Raw genomic sequence first — 15,749 nt, forward strand, 5'->3', positions numbered from 1 at the left:
CAGGGCACTCCTTTCTAACTCTAACTGTCTCACAGCAGGGCATTGCCCACCTAGCCAAACGGAACTCCACACTGATGGTTTGTCTTCTGTCTTTCTTTACTAGTATCCTACTAATTAACATATATTGGATGTTTGCTTTTTTAAATTAAAATTGTGTTTTTTGTAACGAGGTTTATATTGACTTTTCCTCGCAATGTGCTGTGTTAAGCTAATTGTTACAACCATACTCTTTAACAATGTTCAGCCTTTTCTTTGTATCAGTTCCTCAGTTTTAGGTTGAGCCTACCAGACAATGCAGATGTCTGGTTGAGCAAAAATAGTGTGGACTTAATTAGAACATAGAGGAGCTTGCAGACCACCCATTATATACCATTGGGTGGCTTTACTGTGAACCTCATTTGCCTGCTTCTTATCCGGAGGCTTACCTTGCTCATTTTATGTCTCACTTCCCTGGATGATTGTCAGAATCAGAAATATTCTTAATTGAATTTTCCATAGAATATTCCATAGTAATAACATCTCCATAAAAGAAAATATATAAAAAGAATATATATTTTAAAAACATAATAAATATACACCACTATAATTGTTGTATTAAATAGAGACATTTAATTCATAGCAGCTTACCCAATCAACTATTTGTGTATCAAAATAAACCTCTGCAGAAATTTGGAGAAAGCAAAATGGACTTTGTGGGAATGCAGTTGCAAAAAAAGCATTGCAGGTCTGCACTTTCTAAAATAAAATTTCTGTAATAGCGAAATACCATCACACAGGTTATATATCAATTTGGACGACCAATCATTTACTCGCGGGATAGAGATGAAACAGTGAATAATATCAAGTCTAAGAGGGTCAGCACAATCTGTGCAGCAGGTTGTAAACTTGTTTCAATTAAAACTGGATTTTCTTATTTGTACACAACAAATTATAATGTTCAACACTCGCCTTTGCACATTCCTTGGCAGACCTGTCCTCCTCGAAATTGTTCAGTGCTAGTTGTTTAATCTCAGCCTTGGAAATACCAAGCAGAGAGGATGGATCGGTAAAAAGAGGGGGTCTTCCCAAACAATCAAAGAAAGCCTTGATATATTTAACCATGGTATTCTCAAGGCATAATCCTGTTATAGGCAGTCTGCAATTTTGAGACTATTTAGAAGTGCCTCAGGTTGTGACCAGATTCTTTGACACAATAATATCGGGGCGAGTCCTAATGAGATCTTTTAAAAAAGGGAGTCCCAGCTCTTTATGGCAAACATACACAAATACAAAATTCGGAACTGCAAGGTACTTCCTTAAGCATGCATTTTCTGTGAGTTGACTTGGCACATTACAACTGGCCCATATAAATAGTGCAGAGCTCTTTGAGTGCTCCCCTGAATCAGGCTGCAAATTTATGAGCCCTGCAACAGAACTATCCATCGGCAAGGTTCTAGATGTAACAAGCTGTTTCCATGGCCATGGGACTCGAACAATAAGCCAAGGTAACAGAAGGTGGAAGATACCGCAAGCTTAACTTCCCCTATCCTAAATTGATAGTATTTGTCAGGCGTACAACCATTTTTTATATTGAAAGAATTTGACAAGTTAACTCTTAGATCTATCTCGGCCACATATTCCACAAAATGATTCATCATGTTCAGTGATTTGTTTGGGGTGCTCGCCATAATTACTGCATTGTCCGCATACAATTATATGAGTATGGCTCTTTGGTTGATATGTGGAACTTCATGAGGTTTCTCTCTAAGAACCTGGTTAGATTATTAATGAAAGGGTGAATAAAAAAAGGGCCAGACCATAGCCCTACCTTATCCCCAGTTTAACATACATTTTTCAATGTATTCTCCATAGATTCCGAACCTGATTCCGGCCTTAGCATTCGCATAGATATGCATACTGAAATTCAGTAAAGAGAACACCCATCTTGTTCATTAAAGTCTATAGTTTATCATTATTTACCCAATCAAAGGTACTGCAGAGGTCCATAAGTGGCAAATAGATTAGGGTGGGAGAAAGATTCCGCTCCGCTGGCGGAGTTTGTAAAGGTTTACCCTTGGCGTGTGAAATTTCGGCAACACTCCACTAACCAACAGAGTTTTTCCTCACATGTGGCTCACAAACATTAAATTGGCAAGTGCACTCGAGGATTTACATCCTCTAGCTTGATTTTCGAGGGCTAGAATGCCTCCCATAAGATTCCTTAAAGTAGGCAGTCACGGCAGGTCGCTACCTATCACGTTGAGAAAGCTACTGTTCGAGTAGAAAATCTCTGGTGCGGTGTTTGGTTCCCTTCACTAAAAATAAGTGTGAGAAGCTCAACATGGAAAAACTCCACAGCACCTCATAAAGGTTTTAGGAGACTCCCCTGAATTGATTGGAATAAAACTCCAAATGTTCCACCCACACCTAAAACAGATCTCTTGGGTATTGCATATTTACCAATAAGTAAACTAAAATTAGGAGACTGTTCTATGGGACCAACCCCCTTTCTAAAACCATCAGCCTGATTCATGAAGGGTAATTGCGCTCGCAAAGGGCCAGATTCTGAGAATCTGGCCCTTTGCGAGTGCAATTTTTGCATTTGGGATTCATCATCCCAAATGCAAAAATCGCTATTTAAGGACTCGCAAATTTGCGAGGAATAGCATTTAAGGAATCTCTATTAGAGATTCCTTAAATGCTATTCTTGAAACATTTAAAAATTGCGATTTCGCAATTTTGGGCCGCTATTTACCGCAAGGTCAAACCTCGTGGTAAATAGCGAAAACTTAGAAAAATGCTTTTAAAAGCATTTTTCTAAGTTGCATGCTACACACACACACACATGTCTTTTGGACATGTGTGTGTGTAACATCTGTGTAATTTGACATTTCAGGGGTGTTACAGGGTGTCCTTTGGACACCCCTGCACCCTTGAAATCGCAATCTCATTTGCGATTAGCTAATTGCTAATCGCAAATAAGGAATGACTCCCCATGCATTCCTATGGGCCTTTAGGCCTTTAGGAATGAATTCCTTATTTGTGATTAGTAATTAGCTAATCGCAAATAAGGAATCTGTAGGAATCGCAAGAGATATTGTGATTCCTACATGAATCCCGTTTTGCGAGTCTGGAATAGCGATTCCTTATGATTCGCTATTTCAGACTCGCAAAACTTCACAATGATGAATCTGGCCGCATGTTAATTTATTTGCATGAAAAAGTTTTGCTCTGCCCGATCCTTCAATCTTCTGAGAATTATTCTCCCAGCCACATGTATTAGTAAATACAACAAGGAAATTTGCTGTTAACACGTTGGAGCTCCCCTATATCCTTTTTTGAAAAATGGAACTATCATGGGGGAAGAACAAGCTTCAGAAGGACCTATTCTGCAGATCATTCGTAAACATTAGTCAGGTCAGTTCAGTTCAAAACTCTTCATTACGGCCACCAGGGCCATAAAAGAACAATTCATCACATAGCTGTGTACATGATAAAATATAATTTAAAAAAATTAATTTTCCTAAAAACATGTAGGATATGTATCTATATACAGTTATAAATGGACATGCATAAAAAAGGGCATATCAAAAAATAAAATGGGGTATTGCAAAAGATAACCCAAGTGGAGCACATATAAGACAAACTGAATGTTAGTTCGTTAAACAGATAAGTGACCTAGGGCTTTCTTACTGAGGACCCACATTGTACCCAAAAATGTTGCAACTGCGATGACCAGTTATAAGGAAGGGTGTGCTCAGAGGCTGCAAAGGGCATCTTGGTTGTTCCATATGCCTAGTAGCCTACATATCAGTGTCAGCCAATTTTTTCTGGGCGGAGAATAACCTGGACAAGCAAACAGAACATGTGAAACACTTTCTATCAGATGGTCAAATGAAGGGCAGGAGCTACCTCCTTCACCCTTCCAACCAGCAGTGAATGACCTAAGGGGCTGTGTGCCTATACAAAACTGGAAATAAAGTTTCCTATGCAGTGCGACTAGTGTTATATCCCAGAATAATTCCCGCCCACACCGTACATTGATGTGTATGTGGTTGCTTGCCAGCTTGGCACTAGTTGACTTCCGAACGACCTTGTCATCTCCGAGCGACTGGTATTTTGTTTTGAGCTCATCTTTGGTTGGAAAACAGATTATTAGGTTGATACCACAAATCATGATAGTCTAATTAATGCAAGGCTGACTTCATATTTTAAAGCAATGGAATTGAAGTGAATGGGTCAGCTTTTATTACATCCCTCCGGCTGTTAGTATATTGTGCCAGCTCTGGAGTGGGAAACAAGCACCTCCAATACAACAATGTCTGTAAACTGATTTTGCATGTGGTCTTTGTAACACCTAGGTTACTAAACAATGGGAGTAACAGGAACTAGTTGGGAGAGAAGTCAGGTTCCTAAAAACATTATTCTCCTATCTTGTGATCTCATCGTCTTTGGCGAATCCCCACAGCTCAGCCCAATACAGGGTTGTGCCCAGACCCTTGGCATCATACATTTTAAGTTCAAGAGTAATGGTTTAGGAATAGGATGTTGAAAACTCTTTGAGTATTATGCCAGAGATCTGTTTTAGCCTAGTTCGGCCTTGCTAATGTGTGGTTTCCAAGGCATACCGTCGACAAAGATAACCCCTAGGTATGTAAAAGTATTGACTTGTTCAAGATAAGAGTCACCCAGGATAAGGGAGCCCTTAAAAGATTTATGCTGCCTGAAAGACATCACTTTAGTCTTTGAAGTGTTAATTTCCAAGGCTTGATCATTACAAAATGTATTAAACTGATCCAAAGGTTTCTGGATTCCTGACGGAGTCTAGGAAGCCAACAAGGTATTGTTAGAAAACAAAAGACAATGAGTTTTAAGACCTGCCAACAATGGGGCATCTGCCTCCAGTTCATCCCAGAAGGAAGCTATGTCCTTAATAAAAAGTGAGAACAGCAAACATCCCTGTCGAACAACTTTGCAGACTGGTACTTTTTCTGTCAACTGAGTCTGGTTACCTCCCCGTCTTCCTTGCATAATTGCCTTTGTGTAAGCCTTTGTGTAAGCAAATTAAGAAGGATAACATTTTGAGGGACATGTGGAAGTCAGCCAAAATTCTCCACAGTTTCATTCTAGAAGTCATATCAAATGCCGATTTTAGGTCGACAAACGCGACATAAAAGATGTCACCAAGGATCATTAAAGTTCTCCAGTATATTAACATGAACCGAAAAACCTGATCAATAGTTGAAACCTTGATTCAGAAGCCAGCTTGAAAGTGACTTAGAATATTATTCTCTTCTATCATTAGTCAGTAATGGCCAGTTTTCTTAGCGTATGACAACTTCAATTGTTGGGATATCAGAATCTTTATAATGGATTATTAACAATTTGACAACTGCTGACAATAATTAATGCTTTCCCGGCCTCAGAATAAACGTATTGATTCCTATGTGCCAATGCAGTCTTCTTTGCCGACCTTCATGATATTCCATCATTACTTATTCCAGGTAATCTGTTTACCGCCTCCTTCAGTTTTTAGAGTTTTTGTACGTTCTGAGTCTAAAAATCCGTTATGGTTTCTACTTGATCTCAGTGGGTAGTGTGTCAGACTGGCTATAACAAGCCTGCCATTTGCGAGGAAAGCATTTTTAATATCCCGTCCTCAACATTATCATCAAGGCATATATTCACTTGAGCACAGAGTACATTTGAAAGCAAATCCTCAGTGATGACATTGCTCCATTTAATCCATATATGATTTCATGTAGCCACCTTGATATCATTGGTGCAAACTACTCTGCTAGTCTTTGCCTTGTTATCTGGACAACTAATATCTATACATTCTGGATTAGGATCACTAAAATCATTTGATTTGTCCTGAAATTCATAATTAAAAACCTAAAAGCACATGTGGCTAAGATAAAATCAATAGTTGAATTACAGTCTCCACTCTTAAAAGTGCACCTAAGATGAGCATGCGAGTCAGAGATCCTATTGGCAACAGCCAATCAAAATTTTAAAAAATGCGCTTTTTAGTTGCACGCCATCTGCATCATGACCAACTTGAGATAGACCCTGATAGTCTACATCGTCACATATTTCCCTGCCAGGGCTGGGACAGAAGCAGGTGTTTATATCCCCCCCTAGCACCCAAGCAAGCATATTATCCCTACCTTTCACATAGCAAAGTGTTTCTAATTCTCTCACAATACTATCAATTGCAAAAGCTTTCTCTGGAGTAACATTTTTATTATAATAATTAGATATATAAACAGGTATGCAGCAGCAAATTTTAAGACCAACAACCTGATTATAAGATGAATCCAGTTTTTCTTTAAAACACGTTTGCTGATCGCATAATGGTAATACACAATCGAGACCTCCCTTTGCTGTCCCTGCCAGGGAGGCAACTTCTTGTGTATGAAAAGTGGTATAGCCATTAATATGGTAACCACCCTTGGCCCATGTTTCCTGAAAACACAGGATTCCAAAATGCTTAATGAAGGGAAGAAAAACTTGGGGGCATATTACCAACAACTAGCGATAATTTTTGTCTCTAACTTGTTTAGAGACAAAAATTATCGCCGCACATCGGCGATTTTTATCGCAGATAAACCTTGCTATTAGCAAGGTTTATCGCAAATGCGATAAAAAACGGCCGCAATGCATGAATATCGCTGAAAAGTCAGCGATATTCATGCATTATCGAGCAAATGCTCTTAGCCATGTTATCCACCTCCCATTGGATAACATGGCTAAGAACTGCTCAGGGCAGGTGTTAGCTTTTGGAGATATTCGCGCTTAGCGCGAATATCTCCAAAAGTTGGTAATAGGAGATAGCGATGTTAGGGACTGTTTCCAGTCGCTAACATCTTGGCACGCCCACTTTGCATGTCATTAGTGATAAATATCACTGACATGCAAAGCGGGGCCCAAGACGGTCGCTATCTCCTATTAGCTGTCACTAACTGGTGTTAGCGACAGCTTGGTAATAGGGAGATAATTTTATCTCCGCTTTCTTGGCTTTTAAAGCCAAAAAAGCGGAGATAAACCCCCTTGATAATATGCCCCATGGTTCTGGATTTTGTTCTTAATACCACCTACATTCCTAAAATAAAACTCTCAATTTTTTGTGTTGAAATCTATTTTATTACTATTGAATGACTTTACACACTTTTATAACACATACAACATGACCAATTGTGCAGTAAGTTAATAACTTAGCAGATCCAGTCAGCATGATTCTAGTTGCCCACAATGCCCCCAAGTGTTCTTAACACAGTGCAGTGCTGTTACACATACAATTATTTCCCTTGGGCTCATACAAATGTTCCATGTAACAAAGAGTTATGAATATAAATCAAAGCCTTACACAGTATAAGCATGTATTGTGATCGCACCATCTTGATTAAAGAGGGGCCTTCAATCTAGAGACAGGTATCCGATTATGCCACTTAAAAAAAAGGAAGGGATGGGGGAAGGAGGGAGAGAAAGGGAGAAAAGGGGTAAGGCCCAAGGAAGTCATTGTTTAAAGACTAAGGATCCTTAATTTATGTTAGGGGGGCCGGTGCATTATGAGCGGTCAACACTTTGCGGCAGGAGGACATCTTCAAATAGTTGTAGAGCTCGGACTTGGGGGGACAGCAACATTGTTCTAGTGTGGAGAGGTGGTCAATCAGTGGTTGCCATAAAAGTGTTAATTTGGTTTCAGAGTGCGTGATATGACCGGCTAGGAGCTCCATTGTCCTAGTGTTCCATAGACGGGTGAACCATACTGAGGTAGGTAGAGTCGTGGGCTGTTTCCACTGCAAGGCAATAGTTTGTTTTGCTGACCCCAGCATATGAAAGATCAGGCGCCAGTCAGTGTGCGTCACAGCTTTGAGAGATTGGCGTCTGATCCCTAGGATGGTTACCTGTGGCGCATTTGCTATGGGAAACCTCACTGTGTCCTTGAAGTGACTCAGAACTTCCTTCCAAAAAAGTGAAACAAGTGGACAGGACGCCCAAATATGGAAGAAAGAGTCAGTAGTAGAGTTGCATTGGCAACACAAGGGTGAGGATGTAGGAAACATTGTTTGCAGCTGGACAGGAGTATAGTATCAGTGGGTCATAACTTTCTAGGCAGTTTCACGTTGAGAAATGCTTCAATAGGTCCTAGGAATGTTGTGCCATAGCTGTTCCCACTGCTCTGTGGGGATGGCGTGTGGAATGTCTGAGTGCCACTGTGTCTGGTAAGGATGGAGGGGCGCAGGGTGTTTTAGGACCTGATACCTATGCAAAATAAGCCCTTGCGAGCGATCATAGGAGCACACAAGTGTTTCAAAGGAGGTAAGCTGGCATGTGGCCCCATGTGTACTGGAGAGTCTGTGCAGCCAATGCCTGAGCTGGAAGTATTGTAGCCATGTGTGGCAGGGAAGCAATAGTCTTCTGTGCATTGGTTGAAAGACTTGAAGGTTCCTCCCTCAAAAAGATTGCTGAATATGTGGCATTCCCCTTTCCCCTGGTCAAAGAAGGAGTGGAATTGCAGTGTTGGAGGGAAGTCAGGATTCTGAGACAGCGTGGTGTTGGGAGAAGGGAAAATGGTGAGGCCCCTGGTGACAGCAGGTTTGTGCCATATGTCCAGAACTGTTTTTGTGGGGGTAGCAGTGGTGGCACTGCGTGGTCTAAGCCTTTAAGGCAACCAGGCAAGATCCCAAAGTGGTCTGCATGCCACCTCCCTGCCCATATCAAACCAATGTGTTTTGCTTTCACGAACCACCCATTCTGAGATATATTGGATGGGGCATGCAAGTTTGCCCGATCTCGGTTTAGCATGAGTATCTTGTTGGACAACCATGGATGACCTTTTCCCCAGATAAAGGAGTTCCCCTTCCTCTGGAGGCCTGTGATAGCCATTTGGGGAATGGACATAGAAGTGTCTGAAAAAGATAGAGCACTTTTGGCAGTAATGACATCTTTACTGCTTTTAGGCGATCAAGTCACAACATAGGGAGGGTCCTCCATTGCCTCCGGTACTCCAAGACAGACCGCTGACACTCCGGCCAATTATCGGGCCGAATGGGTTGCCTATTGGAATGGGGTGAGTGACTGCAACTCAGGGCCTTCTGCGGCGGAAGTGTTAAGTTCAATGTATGCAATTTGTTTGTGTTGATCTTAAGGCACAAGATTTATTTGAATGCATGAAGGAGCAAGAGCAGGGAGGGAAATGAATCATTGGGGTTGGTCAAAGTAATCAAAAGATCATCCGCAAATAGCAAGACTTTGTGGTCATTGAATCCTAAAGGGATACCTTTAATGTTGGACGCACAATGAATGGCTATCTTCAGAGGTTCAACTGCGAGGGTGAAGAGTAGGGGGGAGAGTGTGCATCTCTGTCGGGTCCCCCTACGGATGTGCACTAGGGAAGAGAGAAGACCGCCGGCCCAGATTTGCACGGTAAGAGCGACCTAGGCTGCCATAATTCAGGATATCATGATAGGTCTGATCCCAATTTTCAGGAGTACCGCTCTAAGAAAGGCACTGTCCACCCTATCAAAATGTTTCTTAGCATCCAGGAAGAGAAGGCATGCAAGAATGTCTTGTTTCTGGACCTTCTTCAAGATGGGCCAGGTGCTGGATGTTGTCTGCCCCCTGGCACTGTCAAATGAACCTGACCTGTTTTGGGTCAAAGAGACCCAGTAGATAGGGCTCCAACCAGTTTGCCAGGAGCTTGGTGTATATCTTGGCATCTGTATTAAGGAGGGATAAAGGGCAGTACGATGTGTAGAGCTACGGGTCTTTCCCCGGCTTGGGTATTCGAACTATCTCAGCCATGGTCATTGTAGGCGTCAGGCTAGTGGTGTCAGAGAAAAAACTGTAAAGTTTAAGGAGGTGGTTCTGTAATTGAGGCACAAATAAGTGGTGGAAATACACTGTAAGCCCATCTAGGCCTGGGGCCCTGCCCACCAGAAGGTCTTTTAGCGCCGGACACAGTTCATCCTGTGTAAACTGGACCTCTAGTCTGCGTGTGTGGACCCACTCTAGAGGTGGCCATGGGCACGAAGCAAGGAAGGGGCCAACCTCTCCCCTTGACTATATAGGACAGAAAAGATTATGTGGAATGACCACTGTTTGTCCTTTTTGGAGTTGATCCACGTGCCATCTCATTTTTTACCTTAGCGATGTGGGAGCGGGAGATACAGGTACGAAACCAGCAGGCTAGAAGGGAGTCAACTTTGTTCCCACCTTCATAATACTTTTGTTTCAATGTAAGAAGTGAGAGCTCTGCTTTGTTTACCCTCAATGCCCACAATTGACCGCATAGCAAGACCAGCTGCTTCTTGTGCAGCCTCAAAGGTGCAGTATGGTCCAAGTGCTCCAGGGCCTTTATGTTCTTAGCTAGCCTGGTTTCTAACAGCCGGGCCTCTCTGGTATGGGCGATTATGATTGAGGTGATAGTGCCGCAGACGGTCACCTTAAGGTATGCTCATCAGTGTAGTGGAGGGCATTTTTTTCAAAAGAAGCTTGGATCTCTCTCCAAATTTCTGTAATATTGACCAGGTCACATAAGATGTGAGAGGGGATCCACAAATGCTGTGCAGAGCAGGGTGCCGCCCCAGCACCCACCAGGGTTATCTCAATGTGTGCATGGGCTGAGATAGAGATATAGGAGATGATCGCTCCTTCAAGGAGCCAGGCAAGTGAATGTGATGAGAAGAAATAGTTGGTGAGTGAGTAGGAGTAGTGGACATAGGAGAAGAAAGTGAAGTCCTGTGCGTCAGGGGAATTTTAGCATCATGTATCTACCAGGCCTAGGGTCATAATGTCCTTCTTCAAAGCTGCCGACATCGCCCTCCTGCCCTGAAAGGAGTTCTCGCTACGGTCCAGCTCATGATCTCAAACCAGATTGAAGTCCCCCCTAAGAGCAGCTGTACATCTTCTTGTGCAGCTAAATCCTTGAGGAGTGTCCTGAGATTGGTTGGGGCATAGATATTAATCAATGTAAGGGGTATGGTGTTAAGCTGAGCTCTTATTTTAAGGTAATGTCCCCCCCTGTCATGGACCACTTTAGCACCCTATAATTTGAAACCCACTTTAAACAGAATAGCAACCCTTGCCATCCTGGAGGTAAAAGACGTCCAGTATTGAGTTGGGTGTTTGGGATGTGCCATGCGGTTTGTATCTGAGCGCAAGAGATGTGTTTCTTGCAAGAAAATAACATCGGGTCTTGCAGCAAGAGTCATCACCAAACCTGCCTGCACCTATTGGTGGCATTGAGACCTTTCACATTAAGCGAGATAAATCTGCCCTATATCATTGGTATTTGTGTGGGGTGTGACAGAGTGTAGTGTGAAAATTGTTGGCCAACCAGAGAGAGCCCTGCCACCCTGTCACCATCGTGAGGTAGAGCAGTTGCTGAGGCTCCAGCAAAAACCGTAGAGATCTGGCCCAAGCAGCAGGCCTCAGCCCCTTCGGTCACTCAGGAGGAGGTGGGGGGAACACCTGCCACCCAGGTTCAGGTTTCAAGTCTTTATTTCGATTTGATAAATCATAAAAGACACATTGTAGTACATTTATAAAAGCTATAACTTAGAAAACTTTTTCCGAAAGGAAAAACATGTGCAGATGAGTTTGCTGTTATTTAAAATCTTGCTACACAACAACTAGGTTCAAATATAAAAGCAATACATTACTAGACAAGGACGACATTCAAGTAAACTAATCAAGGTAAACCATACAATACTAATGAACCTAAGATAAGTTGTTTATAAGGAAGTTTAAAAAGGATATTAAACATCTTAAATAAGAAACCTGATAAAATCATAAAGATTGACAATTGCATAAAAAAACCATGACAATCAATGGGACATCGTTCCATACAAAAAGGTGCAATAAGTGCGATCAGTGCAATCGTATGTTTATACAGTAGACAGAGTATACCACCTTATGAGTCGGTATTAGAGGCCTCTAACAACTTTGACATATGTTTTGACCTAATGATCCAGGCCCACCCCAGATATTTGGCTAGACTCACTACAAACACCTCAGAGGTGTTAGTCTTTAGTGCCCAAATTGCCTCAGCAGATTTTCTATATGGTAGACGCTGGAACAGCGGTTTTAACCATTTGGTTCGCGGCGCCAAGTAGCTAGGGCAGGCAAATAAAAAGTGGCCCTCTGATTCCTTCTGCCCCGAACAACCTTTACAGAGATCTGAAACACCAGTGGACCATTTATTTACAAAGGTGTACAATGGCAGAGCGCCTACCCGGAACTGGTGGTAGAGTTTCTTGTCCAGCGGTTTATTAATGACATCCCAATAGGGCTCACGGGACAGGTCTAACTTTAAGGTAAGGAACCTGCCCGTGAGGCTGGTGAGGCTGGAAATCGAAACTCGGTTTAGACGAAGAGATGCCCAATACAATGCTTTAAACTCTTGTTTGGAGGGAAAGGCACTAGTGGAGGGAGCTATCCAAAGTTGTTCTAGACCCATATCCACCAAGATGTTTTTTACCGCTTGGAGCCATGGGATTTTTCCAGAACCACCAATTGACCTGACTTCTGCTAATTCTTTCGCAAACAAGGACAGGTCAGGGGAGGTCCATATTCGCCTCCACAGGGCCACCAAAATAAATCTGGCCATCTCGTTGATCGGAGGGCACCCCAGAACCAAGCAGAGAGGAATGGATGGAGACGACTGTGGTAGTCCTACCAGGTTCCGTAGGAACTTACATTGGGTTTTAAAGAGGTTTAAGAGGTCCATATAGCCCCAGAGATCTGCGCCATATAAGATTGCAGTGCTGATTTTGGCGTCATAGATCTTGAGAGCTGGGGTGACCCGCCTAGTGATGGATCTCTTTTGCTCCTTTATTAAACAGCCAGTTAGCCGTGCTAACTTAAGATGTTGTAGGCCAACTTGATCTTTCCATCTCAAGCCGCTGTCTAAGGTAACCCCCAGATAAGTCATAGTCTCAACTTGATCAAGGTTGACTCCGCTCAAGCTCACAGAGCTCCGGACGGGATGGTTTCTCGTAAAAACCATAAACTTTGTTTTACCCACGTTCACCGCAAGATTGTTAATGGCACAGAACTCCTCAAAGCGGTCTAGCGCCCGCTGTAGACCGCTACATGTTCTGGAGAGGAGTAGGGTGTCGTCGGCGAAGATGAGCAATGGGAATCTTGTCCCGGCCAACATTGGGGCATCAGTGGGAGTGTCCAAAAAAAATTTCACCACTTGATCAATGAACAGGAGGAAGAGTGTTGGTGCCAGGACGCACCCCTGACGGACACCTCTAGTTACGGGAAATGTTTCCGTCACTTGTCCCTGGCCTCCCCACCTCACCCTCGCATAATTATCCTCATGGAGTTTAATTATGAGGTCAAGTAGTTCTGATGGCAATCCCAGATTTCTCATGACTCCCCACAGTTTATCCCTTGGCACAAGATCGAAGGCGTACTTCAGATCAATGAATGCTGTGAAGATGGTACCGCCACCGAGCAAGACCACTTTCCAGTAGATCAGACAAAGTCTGAACACCTGGTCGATGGTACTTGTGCCCGATCTGAAGCCCGCCTGCATGGGAGATAATATGCCCTCAGATTCAATCCAGCCCTGAACCCGTCCCAAGACCATACGTGCGATGATTTTTTGTATAGAGTCAATGAGACTGATCGGGCGGTAGTTCCCTGGGTTGGACCTGTCGCCTTTTTTAAATATTGGTATTATCTCGGCCCCCTTCCAAGATTTTGGAATACTGGCTCCTTTAGCTAATGAGTTGGCAATCTTGGTTATATAAGGCAGCCACAAGGCGGAATTTGCTTTAAACAGATCCGCGGGGATGAGGTCCATACCGGGTGCTTTCCCTCGCAGGGTCAAGCCCAAAGCTAGGTCAGCCTCTAATTCTGAAAAGATGAGTTTCTCCCCGTAAATATGTAACGGGGGTGCCTTTCCCAAGATTGGTAGGGGATTGGGATTTTCAACACTAAATTGGGCAGAATAAAAAGTTTCCCACTCTTCTGGAGGTACATGATTTGCGGGGGTACACGAATCAGGATCCTTCCCCCACTTGACTAAATCCCAGAACTTTTTCGGATTGTTCGAAGTGGAGGCATCCAAGAGATCCGACCAGAACCTGTCCTCCCACTCCCGTTTTGCTTCCCACTGGATTTTTCTGTATCGTAACCTAGCTATTTTAACTGCGCCCATATCTCGAGATTTAATAGTTTTGATAAGATCTGTATGGGCCTCCCTACATTTTTTGTTATACCATTTCTGGTAGTGGGAGTTAGCTTTAGTGGGAGCACTCCGACAAGGGAGAGAGAGTAGGGACTTTAACTGGTCGAAACAACTAATATGGAGATTAATAACATTATTTGCCATATCCGGACTACCCCCCAACAGATCAATTTTTAGCATTTCATTACACACATTTTCAACCACTGTATTAACATTGACCCATAAAGTTTCATCCTCCACGACCCTGGACCATTTCAGCCTCCTCCTATCGTTAGTTATCAAGACATCCCCTGTCCGTGAGGTGGTGGGCTCCTCCAGTCTCTTTATACCTGCCAATTTTAGTTGGAGTGACAAGGGGTTATGGTCACTTTCTGGGCGCGGTATTACTTCCATGTCCACTAATAGGGGCCAATATTCCAGTTTTAACAGAACATAGTCAATACGGCTCCGCCTTAGGCCGTTGTCAAAGGTACAGTTAGCTCCTTTATCCGATCTTTTGCGGCCATTGCAAGCCCGGAATCCCCAATTTAGGCAAAGAGCCATCCAGTTAACTGCCGCCTCGGTTGCATTAACAGTTTTATCGACCATCAAATCAGGAATGTCCCAAGCAACATCCTCGCCCGAGCCCCATCTGTCCCCTAGATCGTACAAAGGCTCAATGGTACAATTTAAATCACCTGCTAAAAGGATACCATTCCCACTACCCATTTCTGCAAGCTTGTGGTCTAAAACATTCAACAACGGGGGGCTGCGGCCGCCAGGTATGCCTCTGGCGTATATGTTGAACATAATCAGGTCCCGATGGCTGGCCTTGCTCAACTTAATTATAAGGAGATCCGGGTTCTGGACAGGTAGCTCTTTGGGGTGGAGTCCCAGTGTCTGCTTTACCCATATCAATAAGCCACCTGATGCACGCCCTTTGCCCCCTCTGATCGCAGGTTTAAAGAAATTGACATAGCCCAACCTGAAGGCTGGATAGGGTGCCCAAGTTTCTTGGAGTGGGATGATGTCGAATTTGTCCACAAACTCCATCCAATCCTCAGAAAGCATACGGGCCTTAATCCCTGTGATGTTCCAGGATAGTATTTTCAGATTATCTAGGACAGAGACCAGAGGGGGGGGGTGACAGGGCTGGAACTACAGGGAATACCTGGTTGCTCCCACTAACCCTCCTGTTCTCCATGATCGTAAAATTATCCATAGAATCCCCACACATCGAGGCCTCTATTTCATCTTTGGATGCTGGTGAAGTAGTCTCCCTTGTGGCTAAGCCCCCCATAGCTGCATCTAAATTATTAATAGAGTGTGAGGTTTCCCTATTCCGCATCTTCGGCTCGTGACCAACAAATTCAGCAGGGGTAGTCAAACAGGGTGTTATATGATGTCAATCTATGGCCTCAAGGTCAGAGAGGGGACCAAAGTGGTTGAAGAGAAATGGACGTTGCTGGGCTAGGGGTGTCATTTCCGAGGGATATCTTCTAGCTAAAGGTTGGCCAAAGTTGGGATATGATTCAATAAGACTTTGTCTATGTGGGTAAAAATATGATAGGCCCAGTGTTTG

The 15,749-nt window shown here is 43.3% G+C and overlaps 1 protein-coding gene across 1 annotated transcript in view; it reads left to right on the forward strand.

The window, feature by feature from the left end:
- LOC147703273 (uncharacterized) overlaps window positions 1-15,749 on the forward strand; it is a 155,636-nt gene that overhangs the window by 95,896 nt on the left and 43,991 nt on the right. The window lies entirely within an intron of this gene.

This window comes from Lissotriton vulgaris, chromosome 7 (genome assembly GCF_964263255.1).
Source record: "Lissotriton vulgaris chromosome 7, aLisVul1.2, whole genome shotgun sequence".
NCBI lineage: Eukaryota > Metazoa > Chordata > Amphibia > Caudata > Salamandridae > Lissotriton > Lissotriton vulgaris.